Source organism: Emys orbicularis, chromosome 4 (assembly GCF_028017835.1).
Source record: "Emys orbicularis isolate rEmyOrb1 chromosome 4, rEmyOrb1.hap1, whole genome shotgun sequence".
Taxonomy (NCBI): domain Eukaryota; kingdom Metazoa; phylum Chordata; order Testudines; family Emydidae; genus Emys; species Emys orbicularis.
The window spans coordinates 144,705,087-144,724,870 of NC_088686.1; the positions used below are offsets into that span (position 1 = coordinate 144,705,087).

At 47.9% G+C, this 19,784-nt stretch overlaps 1 pseudogene; it reads left to right on the plus strand.

Annotated features, from left to right (window-relative positions):
• The first annotated feature begins 8,688 nt into the window (after positions 1-8,688).
• LOC135877069 (complement decay-accelerating factor-like) lies at positions 8,689-18,615 on the plus strand (annotated as a pseudogene).
• The last annotated feature ends 1,169 nt before the right edge of the window (positions 18,616-19,784 follow it).

A 19,784-nucleotide genomic window follows, 5' to 3' on the forward strand; every position in this document is an offset into this window, starting at 1 on the left:
GGAGCCATGGGGAGGGGGCGACATAGCCGGAGAAGCAAGGGGGGTGCGCAGCATGGCGGCCTGCAGCGCGGCCGGCGGCAGCCAATGGAGGGGCAGTGGGCAAGGCCAGAGGAGCGCGGGGGGTGCAGCATGGCGGCCCGAGGAGCAAGGGGGGGGGGCGCAGGCTGGCGGCCCGCAGCGCGGCCCGCAGCCGCAGCCAGAGGAGCGAGGGGGGGGGCGCAGGCTGGCGGTCCGCAGCGCAGCTGGCAGCTATGGTGGGGTGGCAGGCGCGGCCGGAGGAGCGGGGGGGGGCCGCGGGGGTGGCACGGCCGGAGGAGCCATGGCGGGGGAGGGGCGGTGGCCCGGAGGAGCCAGCCAAGGGGGGGGCACGGAGTGGCCGGAGGAGGAGCCAAGGGGGGCGTGACCAGAGGAGGAGCCAAGGGAGGCGCTTTTTTATGTTTGCTCCCCCTCCTCTTAGAACCTGGCTACACCACTGGCCATTGGGTCAAGGCTAGGAAGCAGGCTGGAGCAGAAGAGATGGAGAGGAACGTGAAGTGGGCGATCTGTTCCTCGCTGTTGAAATGTGCACAGACAACTCTGGAGAGTGAAGTGCTTCATTTATCCTCAGCACCAATACAGCACGGGTAGCAGCACTGTACATTCCCCCTGCCCCCATGCTGCTCTCTGCCAATGTGTCACAAACCAGACCTGTAGGGACTACCTTTAGGGGTGAAATGGAGTTCCAGCCCCATAGCCCATTCAGTCCTTGGCCACTGCTGGGATCGCCAGCTATGGGTTTTGTTGTGTAAGCATGTTGCTGTATGGTGAACTGTAACCCTTGCGGAAGCATACCAGAGATACTGGAATCAATAGCCCCAATTCATCCCTGCGCTTCTCAGCCATATATTCCTGGGATCTGACAGCTCTACTTCCCGCACTACTGTTCCTGCAGGAACTTCCAACACAGCATGTGCACTAGGAATATTTCCAAGGTTATGGATGTGTGGCTGAAGTGCTACTGCACTAAATACTTATTCATGGTTTCTGAAACCATTTCTTGCACCCATAGGCGGGCAGACAAGCCAGGGGGCTGCTCTGACCCATGTTGGAGCTGAGCCATGTGCAGTCAAACCCAGAATAGCTGAGGCACAAAAGTTGTATAAAGCACAGGGATGAATTAGGCCCCTCATGCTTATGGAGGCCAGCAGCAGGCATGCTGCCTCTAGGTCAGTGGTTTTCAACCTGTGGTTCATGTACTCCTGGGGCTCCGGACAATGTCTAAAGGGTCCACAAAAGACAGACTGAAAACTAAGTCATCAGAATTCAACTATATATACAGACAATAGATTTCCAAAGGCGTCCGCACCTCCATTCGAAATTTTCAAAGGGGTCCGCAGCATAATTTGAAATTTGTTAGGGGTCTGCAAATGAAAAAAAGATTGAAAACTACTGCGCTAGGTGCTCAGGGTAAGCGCACACCTCTGCTAAGCCTGTGTTTCCCTCACCTTAAAAAGACTGCCCATGAGCTTGTTGACGTCATTAGGCCTATATGAACCAAAGTTCTTCCATGTTTAAACTCTGTCCTTCCATGTTTAACTCTAATCGGCCTCAAAAGCCAAGGACAGAAATTGGAATGTGTAAACAGCCAGATACCAATTACGACCTTGCTCATACCAGGTACCAAGCAATAATGATGAGGGTTGCATGTTTCTAGCTGGAGAAGGGGTAATAAACTAACGGTAAACAGAACCAAATAACTGTTTAGAGGAATGTTACTAACAAGCTAGATTTATAGCCCTAGAATGATTTAACGGCTTAAATGTATAAACATGCCTTCGGTAGAGAGGGGAGGGGGTGATGGGGGGGTGGTGGGGGGGGGGGGCTTAGTTGTAAAATGTATAAAGAAGAGAGAAACTGTTTTTTGCTGGTGTGCTTGATTTGAGACTTGCCTGTCTCCTTGCACCACTTTGAGATCTCAAATAAACTTTGATTGTTTCTCCACCCCGGTATGTTTATTGGCGCGAAGCACACCGGGCAACGAACCCCGCTGTTGCTGTCCTCGGGCTTCTGTGCCGGCAACAGTCTTGGCGTTCCTGGGTGGGCTCGAGGCTGAAATTTAGCCTTGCCCGGACCCCTCTCAGAGGTCGACGGACTGCGGCGATGACCGACGCCCAGCGCGCACCGGTGACTTCATCGGGGGCCTCGGCGGAGACGTGGTTTGGTCAACCCCGGAGGGTACAACGGTGCAACGCGCTCGATTAGTGGAGAAGCAGCTGCGGGCGACGGTGCAGAACCGGACCCTTGGATAAGGTAGGAACAGTCCAGTGGGGACTTTACCGGTTTTGACTTGGGGACGCCCAGTGTCTCCCTAGAGTATGGGGCAGGGGCAGAGTACTGCAGGCAGGGCAAGGTGTACGCCCTTAGAATGCATTCTGGTGAACTGGAAAGTGTTTGGATCGGATCCATTGATTAAAAGTAAACTGAAAAGATTCTGTACAGTAGACTGGCCTCAATATCAGCTAGAGGACCAGGAAAGGTGGCCACCGGAGGGATCACTTAATTATAATACGATCCTTCAATTGCTTTTGTTTTGTCAGCGTACGGGTAAATGGAATGAACATATGTATGCACAGTTGTTTATGTTGTTAAGAGATAGGTCAGATCTTTTGCAAAGGTGTAATTTGACTCCGACAGGTTCGGTAGTAACTACTGTTAGTCCCCAGAACCCTCCCCCGGTTGTGATGGCAGAGTCGGTGTCCCCTTCGGCTCCAACACCCCCACCATATAAAGACAGGGTGCCTCAGGTCACAGAGATTGCCCCCTCGGTGGGATTCTATCCATTGATTATTGAGACTCGGATAGCCCGTACTGGAACAGAAAATCGCCCAGCCACTACAATGCAGGTTTATACCCATGTGCCGTTTAACCCAGTGGACCTAGCAGCCTTTAAGGCACAGGCAGGGGAATTCTCTACGAATCCAAGCAAGTTTATCTCGGTCTTTGAAGGGTGTCTGGTTAGCCATAAGCCTGATTGGGATGACTGTCATATCCTTATGCGGACCCTGCTGTCTGAGGTGGAGCGTAATCAGGTTGTGTCTAAGGCACGGGAGGAGGCACAGCTTAGACATGAGGCAAACGCAGCAAATGTCCCTGTTGCTGCAGTCCAGGTCCCTACAGCAGACCCCCGGTGGAATCCCAATGTGCCGGTGGATTTCACCCTTGTATACAAGGAGCTCCTATTACATGGTCTCCGACACTCAGCTGTCCGACATAACAATTGGGCTAAGCCGTATGAGCTAGTACAGGAGCCAAAAGAGAGTCCGGTTGCTTTTCTGCAGCGTATTCGGGATACCATCAGGCAAACTACTAATGCCAATCCCGATGATCAGGCAACTGAGGCAATTATAAAGGGTATCTTTACCAGCCGTGCTGCCCCTGATATTAAAAGGAAACTGCAGAAAAAGGAGGATTTGATGGGCATGACAATGGCACAGATTCTGGAAACTGCAAACAGGGCTTACAGCCTTAGGGAGGGAGAAAAGGAAAAGAGGCAAGTGAAAATGATGGTTGCAGCAGTACAGGCTGGTGGCAGGGGAAGATTTCAGGAAGGTGGAAGGGGCCGGGGAATGAGAGGACGTGGGCGTGGGCGCCCTGGCTTACAGGAAAGGCATCTGGGTCGCAACCAGTGTGCCATATGCCGAAAGGAGGGACATTGGAAAAATGAGTGCCCCGAAAGGGAAGGTACCCCTATGATGGCAGCAGAGGATCAAGAATAGGGGTGTCAGGGGAGACGGACTATCCTGCCCCTGGAACCCCGAGTAAAAATGCGGGTGGGAGATTCGGACATAGACTTTTTAATAGACTCTGGAGCTGCACGAACTGTTGTAAACCAACCCCTTCAGCTGCCTGTGGCAGATTCCCTCACTGTGGTGGGAGCCACAGAGAAAGGAACTAAGTGCCCAGTATATGCCCCAGCGGAATGTGCTTTGGGGAACAGAACTCTATCTCACAGACTGGTTTACCTCCCCGATTGTCCAACGCCACTATTAGGACGGGACCTGCTTTGTCGCTTAGGTGCCACCCTGCATTTCACTCAAGATGAAATAAGCCTCACCTTACCCCCAGAGAATGCCTGGATAATGACCCTTGCAATTGAGCCCTCAGCTATGCAAGGCCCAGAGTGGAGTCAGTGGGAGAAGCGGGTTTTTCCTCTGGTATGGGCATCAGGGATCCCAGGAAAGGCAGCCCATCATACTCCTATTACTGTTCAGCTCTTGCCAGGAAAAGGTCCAGTGCGAATCAAGCAGTATCCGATCAAAAGGGAAGCCAGAGAGGGACTGCAGGAGACTATAGACCAGTTCCTAAAGTGCGGGGTACTTCGAGAAGCCAGTCAGCTTGGAACACTCCTATCTTGCCTGTACAAAAGCCCAATGGCACATACCGGCTGGTTCAGGACCTGAGGGCAGTTAATGAGCGGGTTAAGACTCTACACCCCCTTGTTCCAAATCCGTATACATTGTTGGCCTCTATAGGGGGGCAGTACACCCATTTTTCAGTCCTGGATTTAAAGGATGCTTTCTTCACGATTCCGGTTGACCCCCAGTCTCAGGAGATTTTCTCCTCCGAGTGGGAGGACAAAAGGAGGGTTAGAAAGCAGCTTTGCTGGACAGTGCTGGCCCAGGGATTTAAAAATTCCCCCACCCTTTTCAGCCAGGCTCTGGCTAGAGACTTGGAGGAGTGGGACAACGAGGACAAAGTCCTCCTCCTGCAATATGTGGATGACTTGTTAATTGCTGCTGTGGGTCTAACCTCTTGCCTTAAAGCCACTGTGAGCCTCCTGAACTTTGTTGGACTCCGAGGATATCGAGTGGCACAGAGTAAGGCTCAGATTGCTTCCCCAGTGGATGGAATCTGACAACGGAACACACTTCACATCCCAAGTCGTTCAAAAGATATCGGATGCCCTACAGATCCCCTGGAAGCTTCACACGCCATGGCGACCGCAGGCCAGTGGGGTAGTGGAGCGTACAAATCAGACTCTTAAGCGGCACCTCTCAAAGGTTTGCCAAGAGGCTTCCCTTAAGTGGCCTGATGCTTTGCCCCTTGTTTTGCTCCGCATTCGCGCTCTCCCTAAGGGCAGGTTAGGGCTCAGTCCCTTCGAGATTATGTTTGGAAGGGCATGGCCTATGAATGGTACACCGGTTCTGGCAGGGGAGTGGGAAATGGGGTGTGGCTTCTTATCTCAGTACATGTGCTCTCTGTCTGCTGTTCTTTGTTCTCTCCACAGGTATACCAAAGATTTGCAGCCTCTCCCGCTGGATGCCCCGATCCACTCCTTGCAGCCAGGCGATGCCGTACTCGTTCGGACTTGGAAGGACGAGCCTCTCCAAGAGAAGTGGAAGGGACCCCACACCATCCTGCTGGTCTCCCATACAGCAGCAAAGGTTGAGGGACACAAGAACTGGATTCATCACTCTCGTCTGAAAGCAGTGCCTGCTCCTGAACGGTGGACCATTCAGTATGCAGAGAAGACTGCCAGCGACGATCTGGGACTTAAGCTGTTATTCAGATGACAATTGTGTCTGCTGGGAATGCCCTGTGATCTCTCTGGACAGTCACAGTGCACTCCCCGCGAGACCTCTGAGCGTTGGTTGTGTTTATTTTCACAGGGCCGGCCTAACCTGGTGGCCTGGTCCCTGTTGTTTTTAATCTGCTTGCTATTGGTAATTGTTATTTTGTGGGTATTTGGGGGAATTGTGATTGTTAGGCCCTAGGGTCACCTGCCCAATATGAGTTCAGGTCCAGGGTCTGCCACAGTGGTGCTCTTTGCCATAGGGACACTCCTCTTGTTAACTCCCGTTTCCCCCCAGGCACATGCGGGATGGAAAGGAATCCCTACTAACTTAGAGACAAACACATATGAGTCCCTGAAGGTTTGCTTTGCCCAAGAGTTTAACCTCTCTAACTGCTGGGTGTGCTCCCAAATCCCGCACCATGCTGCAGGGTTACCCTGGAGGGTAGTTCCCCAGAATTGGTCAGATAACTGTTGGGGATGGTTCAGTAGGGGGAAAAATGCCTCGGGTACCCCCTTGTCACAGAACTGTACCATTGAGTCCCAGTATGCGTTAAGTGACGACCCCTGGAAGCCGCAGGCCAACTCAACGTATATCCCTTCCCCTATTAGGTTGCGGCCAGTGGCCCCTGGTTTGGTGTGCTATCGACAGTTTAAGTCCAGCAATCACACCTGGTTTGCTGGGAATAGCACCTGTCAGTATTATTTATCCCCTGACAGTGACACTTCCATCCCTGTCTATGTTAACGGCAAATCCGACTCTACCGCCCGGTTCGGATCGTTTAATGACAGACAAGTAAATAGGTGGAGTAGCGGTTATAATGGCTTGGTAGGGAATGGCCACTCCTTTTATATTTGCGGTACCTCTGCCTATAAGTGGCTACTGCATCGGTGGTATGGAAGCTGCTATCTAGGATATCTTGCCCCTCCCCTTCGTGTCCTCCCTAAACTGCCCCCTGGCCGCCCTAGGCAGCATAGATTTTTGTATGCCACCCCAGAGCCCATTACAGAAGGAGACAGATTGGGTATGATCTTTCTCCCATCCTATGGGGTGGGACGACTGGCTCAATTTTATCACAGGCTCTCTGTGTTTCTCACCAAGTATGCCAATGAGACCTTGGCCATAGAGAAAAGCCTTAACTCAGAGCTTTACTAGCTCCGGTTGCTGTCCCTGCGAAACAGACAGGCCTTAGATTATGTTTTAGCCTCCCAGGGCGGGGTGTGTGTCCTTATTGGGAGTGAATGTTGTACTTATGTCCCAGAAAACTTACAGGACATTAACAAGCACGTCCTGTCAGCCGAACAGGCTTTTGAGCAGTGGAAGGCTCAGGAAAGGGAACCCACAGTTTTTGATTCCCTTTGGAGTTGGTTGCCCAACCTAGGAGGACTGGGAAATAGCCTTGTGCGTCTCCTCCTCACAGGTGTGGTACTGTGCCTAGTCACCCTTCTCCTGATTGCTTGTTTTAAATTGCTCCTCCGTAAGCTTTGTGCCCCCCGTTCCCCAGAAATCCCAGCATACCCTCTCATTGAGAACCCCAGCTCCATGGCACTCAATCGTATCTTGTCTACAGAATATGAGAAAACTCAGCCAAAAGCTTGTTGAGTATTCTCAAAGGAGGGAATTGTTGACGTCATTAGGCCTATATGAACCAAAGTTCTTCCATGTTTAAACTCTGTCCTTCCAGGTTTAACTCTAATCGGCCTCAAAAGACAAGGACAGAAATTGGAATGTGTAAACAGCCAGTTACCAATTACGACCTTGCTCATACCAGGTACCAAGCAATAATGATGAGGTTTGCATGTTTCTAGCTGGAGAAGGGGTAATAAACTAAGGGTAAACAGAACCAAATAACTGTTTAGAGGAATGTTACTAACAAGCTAGATTTATAGCCCTAGAATGATTTAACGGCTTAAATGTATAAACATGCCTTCGGTAGAGAGGGGATGGGGTGGTGGGGGGGGTGATGGGGGGGTGTGGGAGAGAGGGGGAGAGGGGGGGGGCTTAGTTGTAAAATGTATAAAGAAGAGAGAAACTGTTTTTTGCTGGTGTGCTTGATTTGAGACTTGCCTGTCTCCTTGCACTACTTTGAGATCTCAAATAAACTTTGATTGTTTCTCCACCCCGGTATGTTTATTGGCGCGAAGCACACCGGGCAACGAACCCCACTGTTGCTGTCCTCGGGCTTCTGTGCCGGCAACAATCTTGGTAGTCTATCACCACATGCGAGGTGGCCTATAACTACACCTCCTTCCCATGTTGTAAAAAGAGATTGTATTGAACTGTCTAGCCCCTCCCAAGCTTGCATGTCTGTGGCCGCAGCTGCAGTGCTCTCAGTTTCTTTTGCCAATTTGCACTTTTGCCAAAGGAAACACAGCGTCAAAACATGAACGTTTATTGCCCATCCCTGTCCCCTGCTAAATTAGACAATCCAGTTTCTGAGCCTGTAACACACACATTACATAAAGCTTTGTTTTCTCGTCTCTCTGCCAAATGTTTGATTGCTCCAATGGAAAAAAAAATCTCCAAAGTGAGGACAGATGTTCAAGTCTTCACAATGATATTCATTGTGCTGAGCTCTTTTGAAACTAAAGCCCAAGGGTGTGTGTTTTGGTATTTCAGTTCCTTTGCTGCGTGTGTTAACGGTGACATTAAGATCAACCTCCTGTCTGTGTTTGCTGTAACCAACTGGATTCAGCCTCAGCCAGCCCCGCCCCTTCTCTCCTGACCCCGCCTCCAACCATTCTCAGCGCTATTCAGGCCCCGCCCCTTCGCTCCTAAACCCGCCTCCAACCAGTCTCAGCGCTATTCCGGCCCCGCCCTTCTCTCCTGACCCCGCCTCCAACCATTCATGGAGCTATTCAGGCCCCGCCCCTTCCCTCCTGACCCCGCCTCCAACCAGTCTCAGCGCCATTCAGGCCCCGCCCCTTCGCTCCTAACCCCGCCTCCAACCATTCTTAACGCTATTCAGGCCCCGCCCCTTCGCTCCTAACCCCGCCTCCAACCAGCCTCAACGCTATTCAGGCCCCGCCCCTTCCTCCAACAATTCAGGCGCTAGTCAGGCCCCGACTCGCCGCCTTTCTCACTTGTGCCGAGCACGGCGCAGGGTGCGGTTCGGAGCTCCCTGCCCGCCCCCGCCATGTCCCCGGGGCTCCCCGGCCCCGCGCTGGCCCTGGGGCTCCTAGCGCTGCTGCTGCCCGGGACTCGCAGTGAGTTTGCGGCTCGGCCAAGCACCTCCGTGCGCCGTGCAGGGCGGGGCTCCCCGGGGCCGGCGGGCTACGGACAGTCCCGGTGTATGGGGGGCCCAGAGCATAAGCTAGGGGCTACCTGGGACCGGGTCTGGGGCTGCGCTTTTGCCCCTCCTGTCGCTGGGGGGGGTCCCTTCCAGGCAAAGGGGAGCCTCTCTGCCTGCTCTGTGCGCTGGGTCCCCCTGAGCCCCTTCCCCGGTGCATTCAGCCCGGGGACTGCCGCCTGCCCCCGGGGTTCCCTCGGTCTGCGGGGTTCCCGCCATGGGGGAAATGCATGCGAGGGTTGGCCCTGATTTATGTATCTTGTGTTACCCAGCTGTGTGGCTATTGCTGCCGGCCACGTCTTCAGCTCCCAGTTTAACCCCCCGAGGTGGGTGGGGTTGTCTGGGTCTGGGAAATCGGAGTAACCTCCCTGGTGGGCTCACTTGGTCTGTCGCAGTTCCCTCTTCTCACATCTGGTGGCTTCAGGATCCTTCTGGTGTGCAAAGCGACTAGACTAAATATGTTCTGTTAAAATGGGCCTTTGTTTTGTCCACAGGTGACTGTGGGCCCCTGCCAAAGCTGAATCATGCTATCCCCTCTGATATGGATCGGATAGAGGGCTTCCCTGTTGACACACAAGTTACATACAGGTGCCGTGATGGCTTTGTTAAAATCCCTGGAAAGTCAGACACTGTAGTGTGCCTTTCAAACTCTCAGTGGTCAAACATCAATGAGTTTTGTGGTCGTAAGTATTTTATTTCTCAGGAATAAAGTTTCTTGGGCTGCCTTTCACTTATGAAAAGATAAGACCTTTCCTATGTAGTATGGTAGGTATAGTCAAAAATAGCTCTGCCCTGTAATGATACCCAAAGGGAAGGGGGGAAAATTTACATGAAGTTTAATGTCTTTCATCTAGTCTGGGACTACAAACACTGAAATGCAGGAATCCTAGTTGTATGCTTATTTCTTGGCATCACTACTAGGGTTATTTGGGTGGCCTAACTCTGCATTTCCATACTTAAACATGTTTTTGGGGAGATGGTAAAAGTAACCTTAACTCCTGAATTTCCTGGATTTATAATACAGTAAAAGCTTTGCTATCCAGCATGTTGGGGGAATGGGGGGTACCGGTTAATCAAATATTCCAGTTAATTAAGCGTTATACTTACCAATGGAATACCAATTTTCAAAAATTAGAAAACAATAAAAAGTTTTCTATTGGGGGCCCATTCAGCATGGGGTCTATTTTAACAAAGGGCATCCAAATGTGATTGTTAGTAACCTCCCTAAATACTGCTAAGGGAGTAATTTGTTTTCTAAACACTGAGTTTTGGTGTATTGTTACAACAGACTGTTTTTATACCTGTCTTCATAGCCAAACCTTTCAGATCTAATGTCTGTCTCTACTGCTAGGTAGCTGTGGTGCCCCAACAAGGTTAAAGTTTGCTGCCTTAAGTAAGGAAGATGAGAGCAAGAATTACCATCCTGTTGGGGTCACTGTGAGATATACTTGTCGCCCAGGGTATGAAAACATCACGGAAATGCTTCTTGTTCGTACTTGTCTTGGAAACTTAACATGGTCAGAAGCCCCTGAGTTTTGTAGGAGTATCTTTTTTTGTTACTTTTCGGTCTCACTTGATCTGAAAACATCTTTCACAATTAGGACCACCAGGCAGCTGGCTCCCAGTTTGCTAGCTTAATTGATACTTAGTTTGAAGGGTTGTTAGCCAGGTTTTCTCTTAGGATAAATTGCAATAGCTGTATTTCCATGGAATATTTAGCTGTTCTTAAAACTGACCGGAGAAGATCAAGTACCAGGATAGCACTGGCTGTATGAATACAGTATGTCTGCTTTGAATTTCATATGGAAAGTAAATTTCTAATGCAGTACATTTCAACTAGAATAACCCTGGTAAATTACTTGTTGTAGGGGGGAGGAGGACTTTCTGCCATTGAACTTTCCTGAGGATTATGGGAGGTTTCTTGTCTGTCTTCATTAAAATGGATGACATGGATGGAGTATTTTTTCCACAATGCTTGGTAACTTGTGGCACTTACTGCCACTAAATACTGAATCAAAGAATTCTGTGGGATTAAAAAAAAAAAAAGGCTGTACACTTAACATGCATAAATAAGGATAAAAAGACATCAGGGTCTTTTACCTTCGGGACACAAGTCAACCATTAACTGGGGTTTTGACAAAACTGTCCTTCCCGCTCTCTGCCCCTGGCTCCAGTGGGCATTTTATTGCATAATTACCTCTTTTGGTCTGGACACCTGTGCAGGGTACAGCCTGCCAGGGGTGGAGCACCTTCAGTTGCCACTGGTATGGTTGAGCCCCATGTGGGTCTTACTCGTGTGTTCAGAGCCACTGTCAGAGGGATGGTACTGGACTAAAAGACCCTGTGATCTGGTTTGGTGTGATGCTTACTATATAAAGTGGTCTGAGTGGGCATGCAGCTATAGCCTTCCTAAGTATGTTGTTGTTAGCTCTTCTGTTTCCATCATGACAACACAAATTAATGCTAATCCTAGCCTTGGTCTCTATTAGGGAAATCATGTGGTCATCCAGGAGAACTACTCCATGGCAGAGCTGTTCGTATAACAGAATTTCTGTATGGTGCAAAAGTAGACTTCCTCTGTGAAGATGGGTGAGTGTCAAGGTGCCTCTGGTAGTTAATTCACAGAACTTTGGTATACAATTGCTGGCTAACTGCAAAATAATGCATGGTCTAACTTCAAACCATACTTGGGGGTAGTGCTATCAACTGCAGCATTGGGGTGGGTTCTCATTTGGAAGTAGAGCTTTCAAACAGTTTGGTAGTATGGATTCTGACTCCACCCTCCCCATTTTAATGATGAAGTTGAAATGGGAAGAAGTCCCAGCTGTGTGTAGAGGAGGGAGAATAGGGATTTGCTGTGGTGCCTTTACTTTTTGCACCTAGTATAGTTCAGTGAACACCAGATCCTGTCCAGATGGCTTATGTAGTGCCACAGAGTCTATAACAAGTATAAAATCAGGCCCAGTATGTCCCAGTTCACATGCAGCTGGGCTTGAACTTAAATCTTTCCACATGGAATGCAAATGTTGTCAGGTGGAGTTATCCTGTAGGTGGTGAGGTGGAGTCTCAGTGGCCTGGCTTCTGGTGGGAAGAACACTTCCTGGTTGAAATATTTCTCGGATGCCCTACATTTTGTAGCATGCGCCCTGGGTGTGATTCTGGCCTAAGTATAACTTCTATCACAAACTAAACTTGGCACAAATATTTTTAAGCTTTTACACACAATAGAAAGTAGGTCCAAATTATGGTAGGTGTCTAGACAAATAGGTGAGCATAAAATGACTGTGTGTGTGTATGTATGTATATATAATTTTTTTTTTTTTTTTTAAGGAAGTACTGCATAGAAGGTGTGGGGGTTCAAGTGTCTATTTGAAAAAACTACCCCAGTACAATTGGTCTGTCAGTTGCCTTTGCAGCTACAAAGCACTTCTATGAACCATGCTTTCCATCAATCTGTAACTTGGTTCAAATTTTGCATGCATGGTTTTAATCAGGGTTTAGAGAACTGGAAAAGATCTTTAGTTGCGAAATGAAAAACAGCTCTGTACCAAAAACTGTTCTTTGTCTCTTTCCTATTAAAACCTTAACACCCCCTAACTCTAAACACACATGGTTAGGCCTGGTCTCTGCTTAATATAGGTTGACGTAGGTATGGCACTCAGGGTGTGTAAAATCCACACCCCTGAGCACCATAGCTATGCTGACATAACCCCTGGTGTAAATGCAGCTAGATCCATAGAAGAATGTGTCAGTCAACCTAGGACTGTCCCTCTGGGAGGTGGTGTTTCTACAGCGACAGAAAAAAATGTTGTCGGCTGCATGTACGCTGTAGTGTTCTGCAGGCATAGCTATGTTTGTATAGTCTCTGTAGTACAGATGTTGCCTTATCCCGCAGTGCTAGAGGAAAGACGGTAGGGAAGGCTAGTATCAGAGGGGTAGCCGTGTTAGTCTGGATCTGTAAAAAGTGACAGAGTCCTGTGGCACCTTATAGACTACCGGAAGTATTGGAGCATAAGCTTTCGTGGGTGAATACCCACTTCGTTAGAAGGGAACGCTGTGTGGCTGCATACCCTATTCACTAATTTCTATGCAAGCATCTTTTAAAGGTGACACAATCTTGGAAATGAAATGCTGCTGACAGAGGAGGGGTAGCCAGGCCTGCACAGACGTTGGAAGGCCTGGGGCAAAATCTGGAACTGAGGTTTCCCACCCTTCCAAAAATAGATTACTGCTGGGGTGGGGGATGAGGAGGGAGTGAGCCCACGGAAGTGGCTCCTGTCCAGTCAGGCTGGGACCAGCTCTGGGCGTTGAGACCTGGCACATGAGGTTGCAGCACTGCTCAGGTTTGGCCCTGTTGCCCCTCTGTCATTGCATTGCAACCTGGTGTGCTGAGCTTGCAACATCCCTCAGTTTGAGGGCCCTCTTAAAGGGGGGGCCTGGGGCAAACTGCCTCTCTTGCCTTCCCCTGTGGTGGCCTAGAGATGCTTGGGCTGAACCATTGACTTTCGGAGTGAAGCGTATGGTCAGAGTGGACAGTATTTTTAATTCTTGACTACCCCGGATAACAAGGCAGTTATCAAAGGTGTAGAATGCCAGGTTGTTCCATTCAGAACGGTTCCACAGGATGGGACCGCAACAGTAGTTGTCGGCTTGTAGCAAGCAAGTCTAAACCCTTTCACGTGTGAAAGCACTCTGAACAGTCTGACAGTATCTAACATTACTAGTCCTTTGGGGATTCATCACACTGAGTAACTGGCACTGGTTTAGGGACTCTTTCTGCCTTCTCTAGCAATGGAAGAAGTAAGGATCGCTACAATGTGCGAGTTAGAGGGGAGAGAACCCACCGTTTTGCTGCGCACAGGATTAATGACTGTTCCCAAGTGTCTGATTCGGTATAGACCGGTTAAGCTTCCAGAGAGCGTGTTGTATCCACCTATTTGCTTGTTTAAATTGCCTTTTACTACTCCGTGTGCCTTGGTCATGCTGGTACTTTCACAGCAGGAATGATCTTATTCAGTGTTTGTTGCCCGTTTTTGACCAAGTGGCTAGTCAAAGTTCAGGGCCCTGGTGATGTTTCAGTTGGGAGTGGAAATTGCTGATGGAATCGGGTATTTTCTTTGTAGCCTTGCTTATTTGCAAGGAATGTAGAAAGTCACGCTTCTCCAAATGCAGGAGAAACCAAAGGCAAAGGAGTAAGGTGTTTTTTGTTTTGTTTTTTTTTAAGCTTACATGCCCAAGCTTCTTTTCATCCAGCACCCTTGACCCACAGCCTTTCTTTCAGGGTCACACCATGCTTACAAGCTTCTGCTTGGCTTTGTTCAGGTTGTATCAGTCTCCCTGGTTCTGTTTTGCCTTGTGACCCCGGCACCCCAAAAAAACCCACCTCTCAGCAAAAATCCTTCCACCCACACAGTGCAAAACTCCTGAGTGGGTTCACATTATTTCTGTTTTTAGGGGGGGCATTGTGATGGACTTCTCACAATTATATTAATGGAAGGTTTCAGAATGGTAGCCGTGTTAGTCTGTATCAGCAAAAAGAACGAGGAATACTGGTGGCACCTTAGACTAACAAATTTATTGGGTTTTAGCCCACAAAAGCTTATGCCCAAATAAGTTTTAGTCTCTAAGGTGCCACAAGTACTCCTCGTTCTTTTTATTAATGGAAGGGTACATTGACACCCATCAATCTCAACGAGGTTTTAACTCAACCCATAATAAGGCTTCATCCAGGTCATAAGTCACCACTTGTAAACTGAAAGAATCCATATTCCAAATTGCCAAACAGTTACACAAGCAATCAAAGCACTAGGTCAGAAACTTGATACTCTTTTTTTCTTGTGTGTGTGTGTGTGTGTGTGTGTGCGCGCTATTTAGGTACAAATTGATTGGGCGGCCTTTCATTCAATGTAGGCTTAAGGGAGATGAAGTTGAATGGAGTGAACTTCCAACTTGCCAAGGTAAGACTAATCCAACCTTCACTATACGCCTAAATCTGAGGTTTCTTTGGAGTAGAACTCACTCTCTAAAACCTCTCACAGTTCATTTGCCTCTCTCCTGTTTTGGATACTTATGTGGAGGGGCTGTCGGCCATGCTGTTGCTATGAGAAATGTTTTAATTTTCCTACTGGGAATACTTGAAAACCTTATCACTGTTCCCCAAGGTCATGAAACCCTCCTTTCCTATGAGTAATGTTTGGGAATGGATGTGCTCTGGTGAGAGAGTTTGCCAGGGTCCTATGTCATGGGGACTAGCGCCAGTTTGCATGATAACATTTAGAAGAGGGTGGAGTAAAGCTTGAAAGAAGGAAGACTTCTGAATCGGAGGGAGGAAACTCTCTCAAATTTGGTTAAAATACAATACTAACTAGATTTTCAAATGGCTAAATATTTTTCTTCTTTTAGGGCTCTTAGATAAACTTCTTCTTAAGTAAATGTTTGCACTCTTAACTGAAACTTTTATTAATATTAATGAGACCAGGTTGGTGAGATCATCTCTTTAGGACCAACTTCTGTTGGTGAAAGATAAGCTTTTAAGCTACACAGGGCTCTCAATATTACCTCACCCATCTCGTCTCTCTCATATCCTGAGACTGACACAGCTACAACAACACTCAAACATTCCTATTCATGACCTTCTCTTTTCCTACAGTGATTACTTGTTCTTCCCCTCCTTACATTGCCAATGGGACATATGATGGCAGGGGTGTAGAAAATTTTGCTTATAACTCATCAGTAACTTACAGCTGTGACCGTGGGTTCCAGCTTACTGGAGCTGCCTCCATTCATTGTACAACAAAAGATAAAACAAGTGGAATCTGGAGTGGACCTGCTCCTGAATGCAAAGGTGACTAATGTGTGTTTAGTGTCTTCCTCTGCTACTTTTTTGCACCAGGTAAAACTACTATTGCTAGGCACAAAATAACTTAAGTATAAGTTGCATGACCAACTTTTAAAGACATTAACAATGATATTTAGGAAACTGTCAGTGAGGGGCTGTTCATAAAAGAATGATGTGACACTTTGAATGGCTTTTTATCCCTCCTTTTGCTATAGACACAACTGCACATGTCCTATTAAAAAGAAATAAGTGAGGTGGAAGAACTTGGGTTTGTTTAAAGATGTAGTTTCCACAATTTCACACTGTACACTACATTTTCATTCATTATTTCCATGATCTAACTTGTATAATTTTTGAAAATGTTAGTGGTAACCCTGCTGTGAAATTTTGGGAGCGAACTTGGTTACCTATCTGCCCCTTACTCCCAAGCACGTCTTACAGTGCAGGTAGTTTACTAAATGTATGGCTTTGTGAACATAAGATGATGGGTGAAAAATACAGGAGGGGTTTAACAGGTGCTGTCTGAGGTCAGTAATATACTGATAAATGGGTTCAGAATAATATAAGGTCTGGAAGTGCACTGACGGAGGTTAGAACAGTTTTTAAGAGAAGGTATTTGCTTTGGAACAGATTCTTAGCTAGTATAAATTGTCATAGCTTCACTGAAGCCTGTAGAGCTGATATCGTACACATGCTGCAAAACTCTCTCTATAAATACACAGTAACATTCCCCCAATAGTTGAACACGAATAAACAAAAGGGTGATTTGGTGGTAGTTTAACTGCTAGAAAACCAATTTTGTTTTTTAGAAATCCTATAATGTACTTTGGTTAGATGTAATCTTCTTTGATGTATTTGTGGTTTTTTTTTTTTCCCCTATCAAAACTGGGCGGATGTTAAAAATACCAACTTTAGTTCATTTTATTCTATTCAGGTTCTTATAAGGCATCCAATAACATGGTACTTGAGCAACATAAGAAAAAGAAAATAAAAAGACCGTATTCTGTAACACAATTCCAAAACAAACATTTCACCATCACTTCCTCCCGTTCTTCCTCATTTCCCTGAGGTGACCTGAGGACCCAAGGTGAGTCTTGTGCCATATCTTGAAGGTCACCAAATCTGGGGTCTGGCAGACTAGAGGGAGGAAGTGAATTTTCATGCCTAGGCTTACAGCTAAAGCTTTCCGTTCTCACATGTTTTTCTTTATTGTTAGGTAGTTGGATTACTCCACCACTGTTCAGATTTGCTGTACCACTGTACATTAATCAGAACTATTGTTCTGTCAGAACCAAGGAAAGATCTATTTGCCGCCAAAGTTACACGGGAATCTCTGGAGTATTACCCAGCGCCACGTGCTTTCACAACTTAAAATGGTCAGAAGTCCCAGGGTTCTGTGGAAGTGAGTCTTTTTCCTTTTCTGTTTCAATTGATCTACAAGACATTTCTTGTGCAGTTAGTATAGTCTTCCGTTTAGCAGCTGGGTCAAAGTTCAGTCCTGGCTGCGTTGATCTTAACATCTTGAACTATCTTTCTGTTTTAAATGTTTTGCTTTCAATTCACTGGATGTCTCCTTGCTCTATTATGAGAGGATAAATAGGAGAGCCCGATTGACCCTCTTGATACTGTATCCAAAAGCAAGAGAACTTTATACAATACACATCAAAACCTGTTTCTTTCTCCATGGACAATGAGGCAATGGCCTAATATTAATCTCATTCTATACTGGCGAGATCTTTCCTATCCAGGAGAACAAGAGCATGGCAGAGCTGCTGCTATAATAGATTTCCAATTCGGTGCAGGAGTGGATGTCGCCCGTGAGGAAGGGAGAGTGTCAGGCTGTGGCGAATGACTTTGGAATGAAAACATCTTAAATCTCTTTTCCCAGTGAGCTTTCCGTAAACTTCCAAAAAACCCCAAAACTTTTGGACCCTTCTTGAGGAGGGAGGATCTGTAAAAATCCACAGCCTGGTGTCTGGTCATGAGTCACAGGTGAACACAGCTTACATGAGTCACAGGTGTGCTACTGGAAAAGTTCCAGCTTAGCTTTATGCTGCTGGAACACTTGAGGAGCTTAATGTTGTCCCCCGAGGATGCAGGTGAAGCAGCTGTGTTCACCTGTGACTCATGTGAGGGAGGTATATGCTCTGAGGCAGTGTCTCAAGGTTTGTGCTGTCAGCCTGGAGTCTGAGGCCTGGTCTACACTATGAGTTTAGTTCGAATTTAGCAGCGTTAAATCGAATTAACCCTGCACCCGTCCACACAACGAAGCCATTTACTTCGAAATGAAGGGCTCTTAAAATCGATTTCTGTACTCCTCCCCGACGAGGGGAGTAGCGCCAAAATCGACATTGCCATTTCGAATTAGGGTTAGTGTGGCCGCAATTCGACGGTATTGGCCTCCGGGAGCTATCCCACAGTGCACCATTGTGACCGCTCTGGACAGCAATCTGAACTCGGATGCACTGGCCAGGTAGACAGGAAAAGCCCCGCGAACTTTTGAATTTCATTTCCTGTTTGCCCAGCATGGAGAGCACAGGTGACCATGCAGAGCTCATCAGCACAGGTAACCATGCAGTCCAAGAATCGAAAAAGAGGTCCAGCATGAACCATATGGGAGGTACTGGATCTGATCACTGTATGGGGAGAAGATTCCATACTAGCAGAACTACGTTCCAAAAGACAAAATGCCAAAACATTTGAAAAAATCTCCAAGGGCATGATGGAGAGAGGCCACAATAGGGACTCATATCAGTGCCGTGTGAAAGTTAAGGAGCTCAGACAAGCCTATCAAAAAACAAAGGAGGCAAACGGTCGCTCTGGGTCAGAGCCGCAGACATGCCGCTTCTACGCTGAGCTGCATGCAATTCTAAGGGGGGCCGCCACTATTACCCCACCCCTGACCATGGATTCCGGGGAGGGGGTAATCTCAACCATGCCTGAGGATTCTGTGGACGGGGAAGATGAGGAGGAGGAGGAGGACGAGCTTGCGGAGAGCACACAGCACTCCGTTCTCCCCAACAGCCAGGAGCTTTTTCTCAGCCTGACTGAAGTACCCTCCCAGCCCTCCCAAGGTGTTATCCCAGACCATGAAGCCATGGAAGGGACCTCTGGTGAGTGTGCTTTTGTAAATATAAAACATGGTTTAAAAGCAAGCTTTTTTTAATGAATAATTTGCCCTGAGGACTTGGGATGCATGCGCGGCAGGTACAGCTCCTGGAAAAGTCTGTTAACGTGTCTGGGGATGGAGCGGAAATCCTCCAGGGACATCTCCATGAAGCTCTCCTGGAGGTACTCCAAAAGCCTTTGCAGAAGGTTTCTGGGCAGTGCAGCCTTATTCCGTCCTCCATGGTAGGACACTTGACCACGCCATGCTAGTAGCAAGTAATCTGGTATCATTGCATTACAAAGCCTGGCAGCATATGGTCCCAGTGTTTGCTGGCATTCAAGCAACATCCATTCTTTCTCGCTGTGTTATCCTCAGGAGAGTGATATCGTTCATGGTAACCTAGTTGAAATACGGGAATTTAATTAAGTGGACAGAGGTGGCCGTTCCTACTGGGCTGTTTGCCTGTGGCTGAATAGAAATCCTTCCCTGCAGTTAGCCAAGCGGGGGGTGAGGGGGAGCGAGAATCATTGGCGCTGAGCTTTTTGCGTTTGGCTAGCAGGGATCTTCCCTGATACCAGCCATGCGGTGGGGGGAGGGGTAAAGCGATCATCCCAGAGAATTGGATGGGGGGGGGGGGGCTTAGTTTGGTTTCTGCTGCTGCACGTTAACAGGAAAACCGCAGCACTCAATGGGCTTTGCTTGGTATGTGGGAAAGGAGGGCGCTGCTTTTAGGAAGGCTGCAGAAGCCGAAAGACAATGGCTTACCATGGCCGCATGCAAGCCGAATTCTGTTGCCCGGACCTGCGTCTGTGATCTCTAACACCAAAGCCACAGGCGCTCAATATTAAGATGCAAAATGCAACCTTGTACCGAAATCACGGGTGCTATGTAATGTGAATAGTGTTGTTCACCGTGAAAGAGTATAAGCATTGTTCTGTAAAATGTATCTTTTAAAATACTTCTCTACCTTTTTTCCCTCTCTCCCGCAGCTGCAAA